Consider the following 17,374-nt stretch of genomic DNA (forward strand, 5'->3'; position numbering starts at 1 on the left):
CCTCGCTTAGCCCCTGCTCAGCTCAAACCGTTTTTGGAATAAGCCGGAGTGTTAGAAAAAAAAATCCTACATCCTTTGCCTGGGGAATCTGGGGCGCTCCAAGCGGGCTCCTCGGGGCAGCGTGACCGTTCCCTTGGAGTGGCTGTCAAAGCGCGGGGCGAGCCGAGGGGCTTGGGCCAAGGCGCTGTCCTTCTTGGAAAGGGCAGCGGCGAATGGGGTGAAGGGAGCCAGCTCATCCTCCCTACCCCCGCACTCCTACCCCCTCCCCGCTCCCCCAGCCCGGAAGAGGCGCTGGCAGCCGGCGCCCCGACTCGCAGGCAGAGAAGGAGGGAACGCGCAGCCACAGCATTGTCTGGGAGGGAGGGGAGAAGCTCCGCCCCCCCAGAGAGGAGGGCAGGGGAGGCGAGGGGAGGGGAGAAGGGGAGGGAGGGCGGGAGAGGAGGGGAGGAAGAAAGGCGAGGGAAGAGGGGTGTGGGGAGAGATGGAGAGCTAGAGAAAGAGGGGCAGGGAGGACGGTCAGATCGGACACAGGCAGATAAAGGCAGAAGGGCGGGCGAGTGGGCGAGGAGGGGCGGAGAGGGAGCGAGGAGGGCGGGGCGCCCGGCCCCCAATCGCGCGGCCGTCGCCTCCCAGCCCGGCTGGATTTGAGCCCGGCCCGCCGATCGCTGACCCAGGAGCCAGCTGGAACAGCCCCCCGGCCGCGGCACCCCCCACTTTCCAACTCCACGGTCCCCGAGGCGCGAGCGAGATGCAGCCGGCTCCGGACACAGGCAAGGCTCGGGGCGCGGGGTGCTGGGCACGGGGTACCGGGCGCGCGATGCAGGGCGCAAGGTGCCGGGCACCCGGCGGTCCTCTGACCCTTGCCTTCCTCCCGCCTCGTTGAAAGTTTTCTGGCTGTGTCTCTTGTCCCGTCCAGGTCAGCCCCTTGGACCTCGCCCGTCCCGGGTCTCCCTCCTCCTTCACCCTCGCGGGGTTCCCGGGCGTGCGGACTCCCCACGCGCGGAGAGGAACCCCAGCTCGCCCGCCTTCCGGCGGGAGAAAGTTGTCGCTCCAAGCTGGTCCTCCCCCTTCGACTCCTAGAGGGTCCTTCCTTCTCTCCGTGCGAAGGGCGGCGCCAGGAAGGCTCCCCGACCCCATCCCCGGGGTCCCCGGGACTTCCTAGCGAGGTGGGGCGTGGCGGCAGGTGCAGGGATGACAAACCCCTACGGCCCTGGGGGGTGGCCGACCCTAGTCAGGTCCACTTCTTCCCCGCCCAACGGACGCCACCCCGGAGGCAGGTTCCAGCTCCTTCTGCCTTCAGACGGGCGCAGGGTGCAAGGGGGCCTTCGGGCCTCGGGGCACTTCCCCTTTGCGGTCTCCCAGCCCGCCTCCGGAGCTGCTGCCTGAGGTCGCTGGGGACCTCGGCTTTGCATCGTCTCTCGCCTGAGAGAGGCAGGTGCCTTGGGCAGACCTCGGCCACTTCTGCATTTGCAGCGCCGGCCTTGCACTCAGCTGCTAAGCGAGGAGAGCCCTGGGGACAGCAGAGGGGCTCAACGGCTTGGCAGGGAGAGGAGGGCTCCGCGTTACCCTGGAGCGCTTTGTGGCTCCCGGGCTGTTCACAGCGCGTCGGTCCCTCAGCGACAGGAGCCCAGCACAAGGCATCTAAACGCTGCGATGCACTTTATTCCCAGGTGTCAGCCCCTGGGTCCCTAAAACGTGTTCTCCCAGATGACAGGCTGTCTCTAGAGCTGGTCAGGTTTATAGTGAATAGCTTACATGAGATGAATGAACATTTGAACCAATGAGCTGACAAATAACAATTTATCCTGGAGCGGAACTCGGTTCCTGCCACGGTTGATCTTGGTACAATGGGAGGAAAGAATTAGAAACAATGATTCTTTTAAACAGCTGCGAGACAGAGCCAGGGGCCTCCTTTCCAAAGCATCTGGCGAGGAATCTGGGGTTGGATTTATTTTACTCATCAATTCATATTTACTTGGAACTTTTTCTGTCGGTAGTCTGAAGAATTAAAGAAACTTCTCATGGCTAGGATATATTGGGTTGTTTCAGGAGAGTTCTTTTTTTTAAACTTGTGTCCTAATGCAGTGTCCCGGGGACTAAGTGTGGAGTTAGCCTGGGAGGTGCCCATTTGGGATCAGAAACCCTGTAGTGAGGCCATGAGTGTGGGCGCCAGCTGTGTTTTCTCATCTGGATGGGTCAGCGTGATGCCTGGAAGCTCTGGCAGTCCCATGGGCCTCAGGGGTTAGAAGAGGACCTCAGATGATGGCTGAGCTCAGAAAGGTGGTGTAGTTTTGCCAAGAGGATAGTTCTTACCCTGGGAGAAGGAGACACCTGGGGATCTGGGCTGGTACAGGTTGGGATTCCCTGTGCTGGAGGGGCTGGAAGGTGAGTTCCGCTCCTCCCTCAGAAGATGGGAGAGCAGAGATGGAATATTTGGGAGACAGGATAATATTTGGGGTGTAGCCTAGACATGTCTCATGCTCTTCTGCCCGCCTTTTTATGCTGGTGAAATCTGATTAGAAAGATGGTGGATACCTTTGGGGAACCTGGCTGAGAGGAGGCCAGGGGGTCTGGGGCCCCCAGTTGTGCCCTCCTTGAGGGGAAGGTGGGGACTGTGCCCTCTGCACCTGGCTGAGTGGGCCAGAGTGTATGTAAGAGCTGTGCCTGCTGTACCTCCAGCCAGCAGCATCCTCACCTTCCTCAGGGTGGTCCCACTCTGCCCCTGGGGCTCCAGAGTCCGCCTCTCTACATCTCTGCATGGCTTCTGTTTGGGGGTTCAGGGCCTCTCTCCAGTTTGTGTTATCTCAGGAATCGGTCGAGGATGGTAGACCACCCTACATCTTGTGTTCAACCCCTCAGATCACCTGCTCACTCTTGGATGCGCTGGCCTACCTGGGACCTCTCAGTCACACACTGGTGTGCTTTGATTTCTTGGTCTATTTCCTCGTGTCCCGGAGCCAAACTTTGTGTCTGCCTTCTCTGCGTGAGCTGCTTAGGAATGACCAAGAGAGTTGGCTGGAGATGTGCCGAGGACCGCACATCCTGGCACCTCTGCTGGAGTGCCAGGGCTGGACTGCAGGGCTTGCCAGAAAGGGGTCCTGTCACCAAAGCACCAAAGAACCTTGGCCTGACAATTGCATTCAGTCCTCTCCAGGATAGTTTGGCAGGAAGTGTCCTCAATGACTGGGAGGTGGGAGTGCAGAGGAGGGACCAGACTGCTAGTGAATCCCGCTGAGAGGCTGGGAGACAGACTGGGTGATCCAGGAGCAGTCCTGGGACGTGCCGGCGTCTCCCTGTCCTCTCCCGCAGAGTGGGCAACTGGGCAGGGCTCAGCAGTGTGCTTGGAGTGGAACAAGACGGCCAGTCTCAGCCCTGAAGCCGTGCTTGTCGAGAGCTGCTACAGCTGGTTTATAAAACTAGGACAGCAGTCCGCCTGCGCCTCCCGTCCTTCCCACCGCTCCTCACAGTATGCTCCACTTATTTACCCCAATAACACACTGTCCTATTTTGACACCTCCCTGCCTCTCCAGAAGAATTTTAAGTAAGTCCTTAAGGCCAGGGAAGCTCCCCGAGGCCCAGGATTGCTGGTTTCATTTATGGGTTCCCATGGAGGACATGGCTGTGGGAGAGTGGGAGGTAGGGGACAGGGCAGGAGGCACAGGGGAAGCAGGGCACAGTAAACAAGCACAGCCTCCAGACTCAGCTGGCTGGGCGGCCAGGGGGTCATTTTTGACCATCCCTGGATGGCAGACTGGAGCCTGTAATCACAGGTTGATGCGGCTGCTTGGGATGACAGCTTGAGGCCGCAGAACTCCTGCCCACGGCAGTTGTGGCCAAGCAGAGAGGGAAACCTCTCACAGAAGGGCTTGGGGCAGGACACTTGGCTAATTCCCGTGGGACGAGCAAAGTGACTTAAAAGGGCTTTTTCATTCCTTCTATTGAAAAAAAGTGGCGAAAAGATGCCTTGTGCTTTCCTTGGACATGTCAACCCAGAGTGATTTGGCAAAGTGGTTTACCTGTGTGGCACTTTACCCATAGTTGGCACTCAGTTAAGTGTTCGATTAACTGCTTGCTTCTATAACAGTAATGAAAAGAGTATTGGATTTGGAGTTTGAATGGCAACCTAACATTTTCTAGCTGTGTGATATTGGGCAATGAAATAGATGCTGGTAGCATCCTTCCTATGTTTCCTTGGCCTCAACCAATGACTGATGAGAGAAGGTACGTAAATACTCCAGCTCCCTCACTTCTCCGTTGGGGTGACTTTGGGACATGGTCTATGCTGTCTCTCAGAGTTGTCTAGGTAGGACTGAATCCGAATTACTCCTCCTTTTGTTGGCTGCCTTCCCTTCCCTGTTTCACTTTCCCACTCTCCTTCTACTTGCACTTGAACTCTTGTCTTAGGGTCAACTTCTGGGGGGAGGCTAACCTAAGACAGGCTTTACTATGTAGGTAAAAAGTCACTTAAAGTCTCTGGGACTCAGTTTCCCCAACTAGAAGATGGAAATGATAACTGTCTCACAGTGATACTGTGATATGTGCTCAGATGGGGGCCTGGCACAGGGCAAGCATTCAGGCCAACATTTGCAAGCTCATTGATTAATATAGAAGGGGCTATGATGGGTTTGGGAGTGAGTATTACGATGGACCATGGAGAATTATAATGCTTTGGAGAGAGAGGCCGTCCTTGGGTTAGGTGAAGACACTAAGGTCACCTGCTCATGGTTTTCACATTTAGATTGTGACCAGTGATGTGCTGATAAAAGTTTGACAACTGGCTCTTCAGGGGGAAAAAAAGCGCTGCTTTGTGGTGTTTGCTGATTTCTGTAGTGTAAATATTCCCACCCTGGCTGACTGCAGGCTGCCAACATGGCGTCTCTGAACACTGAGCTGGGAAGAGACATGCACCGTCAGCCTTTGAGAGCCAGTAGGAGCAGCTCCAGCACACACACTCTTGTTGTGACTGGGCTGGGATGTGACCTCAGTGATCCTCATTTCCCATTTTGTCCACAGGGTGAGGATGATAGGAATTGTGCTAGGTGTCCAAAATCTGAGGCATGTTCAAACTCTGTCCTTGAACAATCAGCTGAATCACCGTGTGTGGACTCTTCTGCAGTTCATTTAAAGATTATTGAAATGTTTATGCATGAATCCTTTTGGGCCTCAGTTTCCCCATCTCCAAGGCAAGGGATTAGATGATTCCACAGGTCCCTTCTAGCCCTTGGTCTCTTTAGGAAGAGTCCGTTGCATTCTCCTGTCCACACAAAAACAAAACTTTAACATGAGAAAACCTTTCATGTGCCCGCAATCACATTGCCCTCCGTGGGGCACCCAGCACTGGGCCATCCTAGAGTTTGGCTATTGTCTTTCCTGCTGGCACAAGGGAATTTGGTAGACATTGACCCAGTAAAATTCTACCTTCTTTGTGTACCAGTCACACTTCATGACACAGCCATAGTGTGTCCCCAGAGGGAGCCTGGGGAATGTGGAGGGAGGAGCTGGTTGCTTACGGAAAGGACGTTCTCTGTCTTCCCGAACCCCTATGCAATGTCATAGACACCTATGGAGTCCAAGAAAAGTCCACATGAAGAAAGACACTTTTATATGACAAAATTCAACATCTCTGGTGGGGTTTTACCCATAATGCTCTGTTGACAATCCTCCTGAGGGAGTTTCTGACTCAGCAATTCCACCTGTAGGAATTCTTTTTTTTTTTTTACAGGGGACGTTTCACCCTAGGCTAACATCTGCCAATCTTCCTCCATTTTTTTCCTTCCTTTTCTCCCCACCGCCAAACCCCCGTACATAGTTGTGTATAGTTGTAAGTCCTTCTGTTTCTTCTTTGTGAGCCCCTGCCACAGCACGGCTACTGACAGACAAGTGGTGTGATTCCACGCCTGGGAACTGAACCCGGGCTGCCAAAACAGAGCACAGAGAACTTTACCATGAGGGCTGGCTCAAGGAATTCTTATCCTAAGGATATAATTGGACAAGTACTGAAAAATATGTGCATGAGGATGTCCCTTACAGCATTATTTATAAAAACAACAACAAAAATGGAGACTAGATGCCCAACAATAGTAAACTTTTTAATTATGTTATACTATACATTGGAAAGCCATGTAGCTACAAAAAATACAAGATATAGATGTGTATCTATTAACATAGAAAAATATGATATATTTCTGAAAAGCAGGTTACCAAACAGTGTGCTATTTTTGTAAAATATATCATATCGTTCATTTATATTTGCCTCTGGAAGGAAGGATGGCAAAATGTTAATAGTGATTATCTGAATGGTGGGATTTGGGGAGATTTTGATCTTAATCTTTTTTCATATTAAATATTTTTTATGTTTAATTATGGTAAAATATACATAACGTAAAATTTACCCTTTTGACCATTTTGAAGTGTACAATCCAGTGGTTGTCTTAGTCTGTTTGGCCTGCTATAACAAAATGCCACAGACCAGTGGCTTATCAACAGCAGAAATTGATTTCTCATGGTTCTGGAGGCTGGAAGTCAGAGCCCAGGGCGTCAGCCTGGTCAGGTGAGGGTCCTCTTCCAGACTGGAGACTTTTCGTTATATCCTCACGTGGTGGAAGGGGCTGGGGAGCTCCCTGGGGTCTCTATTTTAAGGGCACTCATCCCATTCATGGGGGCTCTACCCTCTTGACCTAGTCACCTCCCAAAGTCTCCTCCTCCAAATATCACATGGGGGGTTAGGATTTCAACATAGGAATTTTGAGAGATTCACAATTATATGACATTAAGTACATTTGCAATGTTGTATGACCATCGTCACTATCCATTTCCAGAACTTTTCTGTCATCCCCAAAAGAAACTCTATACCCATTAAACACCAACTCCCCAGTCCACCCCCAGTGGCCCCTGGTAACCTCCACTCTACTTACTGTCTGTGAATTGGCCTTTTCTAGGTAATTCATAAAAAAAAAGTGGAATCCCTCAATTATTGTCCTTTCGCAGATCTTAATCTTTTTGCTTATTTATAATTTTAAGATTAAAAAAAAAAGTCTGTTTTACTTGTGTAATAAAAAGGAAAGGAAAGAGAAAGCCCTAAAAGAGAGTTGTGGTATTTGGTCTCTGGTGGTTTCATTTCAGGTGGGGCCACAAGGTCCTGGCCGTCCTTCTTGCCCCTGCTGCCGTCACCTGGGGTGGGGGTCAGGATCTCACCGTCCATCTCTGCCTGGCAGGACAAAGGCAGGTGGCCAAGGGTTGAGGAGTACAGCCCTGCCTGCCTCAGAGCTGGTCACAGTTGTGGCTTGCTGGTCGCTGGCCGCTGGGCCTCAGGCCCCAGACCGTCTGCTGAGAATTGTCTCATCTCAGGGTTTTCTGTGTGTGGTGGCGGAATTGAGAGGGCGCACTTGGGGTTCACCGTGCCTCGAACCTGACAGTGTCCTGCAGTGAGTGAGGTCCACACCAGGTGGAAGTGGGTTGTTGAGTCCACCTATCTTGAAGATTGAGAACCTCAACCTTTGTGTGCTCCAGAGCATCCTTTGTGTGTTCCAGACCCTGTGGCTTGATTCAACCTGTTAACTACTCACCATGGCGGCTGTGGGGATGGCTGCCGAATGCTTTGTCCATAGGCAGGGTCACCCTGGCTGGGGCGTGGGGAGGACTTTAGCTGGTGGGGTCCCTGAGGCCCCAAGTACTCTGGAGAGATGGCTGGCAGCCTCAGATGATTGGTGCCCCGTTCCTAAAGCCCCATCTAGGATCTTACAGTTGACCACATAGACATTTGGGGCAAGGAGTGCTCTCTCGTATGTGTGATGGGATAATCGGGGACATGATGCAGTGGGGTGAGGGCAGGGGAGGTGGTGTGCGCGCTTCAACTTCAGGTCAAGCCTGAGGTGAGAGGAGGTTGGGAAGCTTTGAGGACCCAGAATTGGGAAACCAAGTCACCTGGCTCTATTCAGGAGTCATGGGAGTGGGTCAAGTGGTTTTTCTCTGGGGTGCCTTGTTCTGTGGAAAAGGCGTTAAGTTCCTCGTTAGGTGAGCCCTCAGGAGGGCCTCCCTGGCCCTCCCACAAGTTGGTGAGAGGACGTAGATGTGAGAGGGATAGACGTGCCCACTGGGCTTTCTGGAAGTTTCTTGACCTGGTTCTGCCTATTTGCTGTCTGCCCAGTGGGAGACTGCTCTTTTGTTCCCAGACAGTTGGGGAAGTGTGAAGATTTTACAGAGATGGACATTGAAGGCCATTTTGAGAAGTTCTGTTTTTGTGGTGCTGATTTTTCTTTAGGGTTAGTCAGCAGAAGGGGGTGTCAATGTGGTTTCGTGGAAAACTTCCCCTTGGTCTCCTGGAAGTGTTCTGGAAACCCCCGGACAAGCTGTGTCTCCTGGCACTAGGAAGGGTCCAAGATGTGCTGTCTGTAGGGTATTAATGAGGTTAAAGCAGGGTGCATGTAAGATGCCCCACAATGGCTGTCCCAGGGGAGGCCTCAGCACACTCTGGACGCTTCCTTCACTCTCCCCTCCTTACTGCTTCTCAAGTGCAAGGAACCTGCCCATCTTGGGGGTGGAGGAGGCCAGTGGGTGGCAAGGAGAGGAAGCCCCAAGACCCCTGCACACAAAGCTCAGGCTCTCGGCCTACAGCACCAAAAAAGGAAGAACTGCTGGGGTTCCCTTCGGAAGGGGAAGTGACGTCAGAGATGAGTCTCAGAGAAGCCACTCGGTAAACAGGAAGTATGGCCAGAAAGAAACCTGTGCTTGTAGGAAATGGTGAACTGGAGGTGGCCCCTCCTCACCTGCCGGGAGAAGTCAGCACATCCCCACAGAGCCAGGACACTAACCAACAGCCGGGCGAGTGGGGCTCGGACATGTGAGGGATACAGGCCGTGGGCCTCCCTGTGGCCCGGGCTCCACTTACATCCTGTCATTACCGGGCTGGAGGAAAGCTTCATCGGCCCTCCCCCAGTTAGGACCTGAAACTACCCTATAAAATAGCCCTTGGTTTTGAGAAATGCAGGTCAAGGGATGCTCAGCCTTACTGCCTTATTAGGGCCAGTGTTGCCTCCACCAACTTCCTGCTGTCTCCTGGGGCCAACTCAGTCACACGGAATTTCACACTTGGTTGAATTTTAGCCCACGAGGGGGTACATGGCAGGGCCCAGTTGGCTGAAGGTGACAGAGGCGCTGCTCTAGGGAGGCGGGAGTGACCAGGCCCTTCCCTGGGGTCTGTAGATATTGGAGGGTTAGCTTTCTAACCTGGGGTCTTTGGTTTCTCTGGGCTAGAGTCTAAATTCTACACACACACACACACACACTCTCTCTCTCTCCCCACACACTCTCCCTCGCTCACCCATACTTATACATTTACACACACACACACACGCAGCTTTTTATGTCTGGAATGTTTACTTCCTTTATGCCTTTTTTGGTCCCACGCCAACACCCTGGTTCTCTGACATGAGGCTAAGGGCCTTTGGGTTTCCTTCTAAACATCCATCCAGGTCAAAAGCTTGTGGCCCCTGAGGGACCTCCCTATAAACAAGAAGTTGCTCATCCGGGCCTGTGAGGTGATTGTTTGGGTGGGTCCAGTGGTGACTTTACAGGTCACTACCTGGCCACTTGCCCGCTGGTATGGAAGTGGGAGGCAGGCCCTTCTGGCGGGAGTCCCAGGACCGTTTCCTCAGATCTTCCTCAACAGTGCTGGGGCTTCAGACCCATGTGTGAAAGGCCTGAGTGAGAAGGGCCGGGGTCCCAGTTGGCAGTGGAGAGAGCAGGGGCTTTGCAGACCAAGCTGCTTAGGGGGTGGGGTCCCAGCTTGGCCACGTGCTGCATCTCAGTTCCTCATCTGGTGGGTGGGCCAGGCAGGGGCCTGCCTCCTGGGATGGGAGCAAGGTTTCCTGTCAACAGGGGCCTTGTACCTGTCGTCAGGCTTTTTCCAGGATCAGGGAGCAGGCGGTTTGGGGGCCAGTGAGCATAAGGGATACCTCGTTCTTTAGACAGAGGATGAGATGTGACTGAGGGTCTGTGGCTCTGTGACATTGCAAGTGCCCAGGTCCCTGGACAGGGTTTCTGTCCCTGGCCCTTGCAGAGTCTGCTTTTTCTACAGCTGGTCTGTGCTGCCAGTCCCTCAGTGGCCTCCCTTCCCCAGGACTCAGCCTGCTGTGGCTGGCAGCTGAAGTCGGTCTGCACCTGCCTGTCCTGCTCAGAGTCCCTCAGATCCGGCGCTTAGTCAGGGCACCTAGAAGGAGCTCTGGGCTTCATGTCAGCTCTGTGACCTGGGACAGCTTGCCTAACCTCTGGGACCTTCTGTTTCCTCATCTGTAAAATTGTGGAAATAAAGCCTTCCCCATGCGTTCTTGTAAGGAGTAAGTAAGATAAAGTTTCTAGAGCCTTGGTACCGGCATAATAATGGCCCATCATAAGCTCTTATTTATGGTAGCTGTCTGTTATTCACATTTGTCGTTTTGTTATTAGCACAATAATAATATCATGAGTGTTCTGTTCTCAGTTTGTGGAACACCAGGTGCTAAGGCTAGTCTGCTGCTGGTTCTCTTGAGCTGAGCCCTTTCCACCTGCCTCCAGGTGCGTGCCATCCCTCCTCAGGCAGGGCGAGCCATCCTCTTTCCAGAGACCTTCCCTCCCTCTTCCCTGATGCTTAGCATTCTTTGGGGGGCCGGGAGGGACGAAGCCTTTAACCTCAGTCAGACATAAAGCTGAGCAAGTGCAGTACAGACACCCAGGACACTCGACCTTGTGTCTCCCTTGTTTCCTGAGCAGAGTGATTGGGGGCCTGGACACCCTGGGTGGGAAAGGGGAGGGAAGAAGTCCATTCGGGGAAGGGAGGATCAGTGGGTTGAACAGGACCCAACGAGGACACGGGCCTGGCCAGTGCGTGGGCCTTTTATTGAATACGGTGTGCAGGTGGAAGGCAAAGCGCAACTTGTTTCCTTCCGAGGCAGCCTGAATCTTGCCCCCGTCTGGGACACGCTCAGGTTCAAGAACAGCTTGTAATCTCTAGATCTTGGCAGGCCCCCAGGCCGCAGCTCAAGTCTCCTTCCTCGGGTGGCGCAATAGGGCTGGATTTCCTGTTTGCCAGCGACACTTCTTCCTGCCCTGTACCAGGGGGCTGAAGTGAAGAGGGGTCAGCACTATCTCCTCTGTCACTGCTTGGGAACAAAGCAGAGCCTAGGGCAGTCTTTAACACGATAGTGTGAAGCACCACGTGGGGTAACTTTCTTCTCCAACCCAGGAGCTTCACATTGTCCCCAGAGGCAGGGCCGAGCACAGAGGAGAGGTGGGGACAGGCCCCAAAAGGGGAAGCTGTGGGCCTCCAGCAAGCGTTTCCTTTGCATCTGGGGCCCGGGGCTGGTTTCCTGGCTTCTGTGGTGTGCGTGGGTTTGCACGGGTTTGCCTGACGTGCCCTTTGCATCAGCTCTGTTTGCATACACTGACCCTCTGGGATGCTCTCCACTGTTCCCTTTCCCCTTGAAATATTAGTAATGGGGTGGAGGACGCGAAAGAACCAACTCAGTCTGCTTTTAGAAAATTCTGTTCCTTCCATTCTTAAAGGCTGCTTTGAGATGCGTTTAGTGGTGTCCTCAGTCTACACAGCTCTATTCCTATCAGATTTCATGGTGGTTCTCAGCCCCGGTTGTACATTGGCCTGACCTGGAGAGGCTTTAAAAATGCCCATGCCTGGGCCCCTCCCAGAGGGCCTGATGGAATTGGTCTGAGCCTGGACATCAGGACTTTTAAATCAACTCCTCTTCCCCTCACCCACCCCTACTCCGAGAGAGTCTGAAGCGCACCCAGAATTAGAACCTCTGAGATGTCGCCTCTCAAGACCAGCCGTTCCTCTTTCCCCTTTTGGTTTCGGCTGAGGCCTTGCCAGGTACACGGCCCTCTCACCCGTCAGGGGTGGCTCTGTCAGGTTTGTCCTTCTGGGAATTCTCTCTGGAAAGCCCTCCCCTCCGTGAGTCTGTCTCTTTCTCCTAGCTGCCTTCCCTTAGAGACTGGGACTGCCTGGGTGCTGTAAATTGTCTGTTGCCCCCCAACCCCCCATCTTACCCCAGGAGCTGAGGTGGGGGTGGGGTGTGGCCTGGCTCCTGCGGTGCAACCGGGAAGACAGCTTGGGAAACAAAAAAGAAAAAACCACCACAGCGGGGGTTCTTCATCTCACTCTGGACTTTCCTGCCAGGGGTTGCCCACCTCGCTGTTCTGCATTTGCCCTGCTCCCTCTGGGGACTTTCCAGTTAACAAATAAGATGGGAGATACTTAGTCTCTAGGCTGGAACTGTCTAGGGATTGGCCAGCGTCCCGGGGAAGCCCCAAGACCAGATTAACTTCAGCATGTTCTCCCCTAACAGAAAGTGAGTGAGGGCACCAGCGCTTGGAGGGACCAAGAGCTGAGAACAGAGGAGATTCTCTTCTCTTTAGATTCCTTCTCCCACCTCCTCCAGCTTTTGGAGGATTTGATGTTTGTGCTTCTTGCAGGAAGCTGAGCTGGTGAATTTCAAGGGCCTGGACTGCCCCTCATTTATTTTTGAGGGGCCTCGCGGGGGAGGCTGGAAACACCTGTGAGTGGGGGTCTGTGAAGAGGAAGAGGAAAGGATCTTTTGTGTGACAGCTATGGAGTTTGACTGGTGCAGGGCTGGGGCGAGTCTGTCCCCATGCCTGCAGCTTAGCCTCGCACCGCACCTGGTGGTCCTGTGTGCGCAGCTGTTTCCTCCCAGCTTGAGGGTGGGAGGGAGAAAGTGACAGAGCCAGGAGCTGCTTCAAGCCCAAACATGGGGCAGGTGTACTGGACACTGTTGGTACCCACCCAGATGCCCTTTATCTGTTGTGTGTTATGAGTGTTGACAGGTCTTAGCTCCTCCGTCATCCTGAGAGTTGCTCTTGCAGGGAAACATCTGGGAGCTTGCCCTGTCCTCCCCGGAATGGCCCTCAGCCAGTGACTGAGTGGCACAGGGGTACAAAGGCTTGGCATGCCTGACTCTAGGTAGGACACCTCTCTCGAGTTACTCACACCCCGGAGCTCCCGTGGGATCAGGCTGTGGCTGGAGTCCAGCTGAACCCACGTCACGCCTTAGCTCCTTCCCCTGCAGTGTCCTGCTTCCCTTCCTCATCCTACGGGTTTCTCCTGAAAACACTTCCTCGTTAAATCACAGCACAGGAATCCTCATCTGGGGCTGTCTTTCTAGGAATCCCCTGACCTAAGACAGCAGGTTAGCTTTTCCTGGGCTGGCTGTTGAACCCACTCCGTCCCTTGGAGAAATGATGATGATGAGAATATTTGCAGAAGAGAGGCGCAGGCTGGGAGCTGGGGGTCCAGAGAGAGGAAGCTCCAGGTCCCGGAGGGGAGAGAAATACCAGACAGATGGTTTCCATGTGGTGGTGAGTGCTGTGATGAAGGACACACTGAGGAGTGAGCCCCTGTCCCCCAACACTTCCCAGGGGCAGCGGGGACAGTTGTTGGGGGGGCGGCCTGGCTAAGTTTTGGATCAGGGTCTAAGGAACATGGACTGAGGAGGAGCATGGGCACACTCTTAGGGCGTGAAGAGCAGGCCCAGAAATTTCTCTGAGGCTGGGATGTTGCCACATTCAGTGGCTTAGGAACCTTCTCTTGTCCAGGCACTCTCTTGGATCTTAGGGAAAGTTGTACCCCCAAGATGTCTTTGGAGCAGACAGGAAGTAATGGAAGTGTCTCCACGTGGGACATGGTAGGTTCCACTGACAGGCTGGATGGCATCGCCTAGGCGCTTAATACAGCTGAGGAGAACCTGGAACATTCTGAAAGGGCATGAAATTAGTGCCAGAAGAGAAGACTGACTGGTCGATGAACCCAGTGGGTCTCCCACAGGACTAAGGCCTGGGAGGTCATGCCCCGACTTGGCAAGCCCAGAATATTCACGTCTCCAGACATTTTACCAGAGTGCTTGGTAGTTAGCAGGCATTCAAGATACATTTTATCTTTTAAAGTTTTTCTAAAGAGAAGTTGTACTGATTTAGAGTTCCTGAGGGGTAAATGACCATGTTCCCAGAGGGAGTTCAATAGGTTTAAATACGTTTTAGACTTCCGAAGAGGCTCCACGTTAAAAATTGTATCAAATCTGCGCTCTCATTCATGTCCCCTTTCCCCTCTCAACCCCTTTCTCTGTGTGGGAAGCTCTAAGCTGTTTCAGTTCTGCGCCTGAGATGCTGGCTGATGTGGGAAGCTCCTCTTTCCTCCCCATCTTGGTCTCCCTTTTTCAAAGAGGTGATGACAATCACGTATGCATTCCTAAGGCACTGTGGAAGTGATGCTTGTAAATGATTCTTACAAGGCATTTTGGAGTGCAGGAGGGTACCCTAAATTCTTGATAATAATAGAGAAGGCAGAAGAGTTGCAACCAGCTAGCTGAGCGACTCCCTCTCTCTAAGTGAAGATATTGGCAGGTTCCCTTGGAGGAAGTGTCCACATCCACATTCCAGGCTCATCAGCTGCCTTCCTCTGCCCCTTCCTTGGATGAGGAACAATACTCTGTTGAAGGAATATCGGACTGAACTCTAAATTTCCGGCCCTTTGTTTGCTGTGCTGCTGTGTTTGCCTTAAAGTGTATGTAAATTTAGCTGGCTTATTTTTTTTTCCCAGCTGGCTGGAGGTAGCCAGTAATTTGTGGTGATGGTTGGAAGATTGTGAAGAGAGATGCAGAGGTTGTCTTTGAGACAGACAAAGGAGAGGTTGGGTCCTAGAATCAGTTACCTGTAATTTCGATTCAAGAGTGTGGTAGGCTATGTAGGTATTTTCCTAAGACTTCTTCCCCAAGAAATGTAAAAGTAAGAAACAAGGTGGGCAGAAGTCAGGCTGGAGACAAAGATTGGGCAACATGAGGCTTTAGGTCAGATTTATAGCAATGGCCTTGGTAAGATCACCCAACAGGTAGAGAGTGACCAAGCTTTGGAGAATTCCCACACTTGGGCCATCAGACTACTTGATTTATATCAATCTGGTAGGTAAAAAAATAGTGATGAGAGAGGTTGGACATCTTTTCATAGGTTTATTAACTATTTGTATTTATTTTTCTGTGAGTTATCTGTTCATGTCCTTGCCTAATATCCTATTGCATGTAGAATCTTTTTCTTATTGATTTATTAAAGCCTTTTACATATTAAGGACACCAGCCTTTTGTCATATGTATTGTGAATATTTTCCCCCAATTTGTCATTTGCTTTTTGACTTCAGATAGGCTAAATTTCTTTTCTAAACAGAAGTTTAAAACTTTTACACATTGGTATCAGTGTTGTCTTTTTATTTTGCCTTCTGGATTTTGCATCTTGCATAGGAAAGTTTTTCCCACTTCAAGTTTATATATATCCTACATTTCCTCCCAGCATTTTATTTTTTAATCTTTAAATTTTTAATTCATCTATGATTTCTTTTGGTGGAAGGAGTAAGGTAGTGGTTTCGCTTCCCCACCTTCCCCTTTCCAAAGGTCAGCCAATTCTCCACCAACATTGTTTTTTAAAAATTAATCTGTCTTTTCTCTGCGATTTAGAAATTTAGCCCACATTCTATGTTCCCAAATATATTTGGGTCTATTTCTCTATACTATGTTGTTTCATTGAAGTGCCCATGTTTTCTCAAGGACCACATAGTTCTAATAACTATAGAGAAGACTTAAATTCTCTAGTTGATGTTCTCAGGAGATTTAAGAGGAGATGGTACCACAATGGAATTGTCTTGAGAGCGGGACAGATTACTCTCAGATGCAAAACAAAACTACCAAATTATAGGTTATGATGGAGGCAGTGAACAAAAGAGAAAATTCAGTCAGAGTTAGAAGATGAACTGGAGACTTCTGAGGAAAATAGGGAAATGGAGATTATGAGTAAAAATCATAAGCAGCTTGGAGGATAGCTGCAGGCATGGATGGATGGATGGATGGATGGATGGATGGATAGTGCTAGAGAGAGGGGATAGAGACATTGAAGAAGAAGAACCAAGAATGGAAGGAAGAGAAGCAGTAATCAAAGAAAGAATACAATGACATTTCCCTGTTGGAGAAAGACTTGATTGTTTAGGCTGAGAAAGTCTCTGAAGACCAGGCACCACGAATCTGATTTCTGCTCCAAACAGGCCATGGAATTGGCTCTGGCTGAGGTCTCCCATGACTTTGTGTGGTAAATCAGAGGCTGCTCTGGTTTCCCTTCCTTGGGTTTCCACCACCAGCTCCTGGCTCTGCTGACCACGGCCTCCTTCCCAAGGCACCTTGTTCTCTTGGCTTCCAGGGTACCATGTTTCCGGTTTTCCCTATTCCTCTTCCAGGGACTCCTCTTCCTCTGCCCATCCTTGACCTAGTGGGGATACGGGGGCCCTGGCCCTTCAGCCCTCTCTGCTCTCTCGCTGTTGACTTCATCTGCTCTTCTGACCCCACTCCCTCAGCTCATGCCAGGCCTCTCTCACTGGAAGCTCCCATGCTTTCACTCTCCTGGGCAACAGACCTAGCTGTGCTCCTTGTCATCTGCGCTGGAGGGTTCCATGTCAGCGCTTGTAAGTGTCACCCACCACCTCTGTCACTGTTCTCTCCATCAGCCTGGATGCTGCCTTTTAACTCTACCTCAAATCTGGGAGCATCCCTTTCCAAACTTTTTTATTGATGTCTCACGACTTTTTCTTCTACCTCTTTAAGCTCTCTAGACTCTGTTCCTCCATCCCCCTTCCCCCCTTCCCCGCTCCCCCTGCCTCCGTTCTCTTCCCCAATCCTTTCTCCACAAAGCAGAGGGTAGGGTGGGGTGATCTTTTCAAACTTCAAGTCAGATCATACCTTCCCTTTATAACTCCCTTGTTTTCCTATTCCCCCTGTAAAAAATGATTACAGACTTGGTGGTTTAAAACAACAGAAACTTACTCTCCTACATTCTGGAGGCCAGAAGTCTGAACTCAGTTTCACTGGGTCAGCGGGGCTGTGCTCCCTCCAGAGGCTCTGGGAGGAATCATTTGCTTGCCTTTTCCGATTTGTGGCTCTCCATTCCTTGGATCACGACCCTTTCTCCATCTTCAGAATCTCCCACTGCCTCTCCCTTATAAGGACACTTGTGGTTACATTTATGGCCCACCCAGATAATCTAGGATAGTCTCCCCATTAAGATCCTTAATTTCTTCACATCTTCAAAGTTCCTGTTACCATATAAGGTAACATTCACAGGTTCCAGGGGTTAGGACCTAGATATCCTTGGGGCCATTATTCAGTCTACCACACCCCCATGGCACCTCAGTGCCCTCTGGATAAAGTCCAAACTCCTTGACATGGTCCAGGTCCTGTATGCGCATGACTCCATCTTGTATACCTCCAGTGTATGTGCTCCTTCTGCCTGGACCGCTCTGCGCCTCACCTTTGCCAGCTCCCTCACATCACTGGGGTCTCAG

General features: G+C 51.7%; 1 protein-coding gene across 1 annotated transcript in view; it reads left to right on the forward strand.

Moving 5' to 3' along the window:
- Positions 1-285: 285 nt before the first annotated feature.
- The window catches only part of RASSF2 (Ras association domain family member 2), a 43,110-nt gene continuing 26,021 nt past the window's right edge, over positions 286-17,374 (forward strand). Inside the window, exon 1 of the mRNA XM_008519790.2 lies at positions 286-770. The gene's annotated coding sequence lies outside the window, so the exon portion shown is untranslated. The remainder of the gene's footprint in view (positions 771-17,374) is intronic.

This window comes from Equus przewalskii, chromosome 21 (assembly GCF_037783145.1).
Source record: "Equus przewalskii isolate Varuska chromosome 21, EquPr2, whole genome shotgun sequence".
NCBI lineage: Eukaryota > Metazoa > Chordata > Mammalia > Perissodactyla > Equidae > Equus > Equus przewalskii.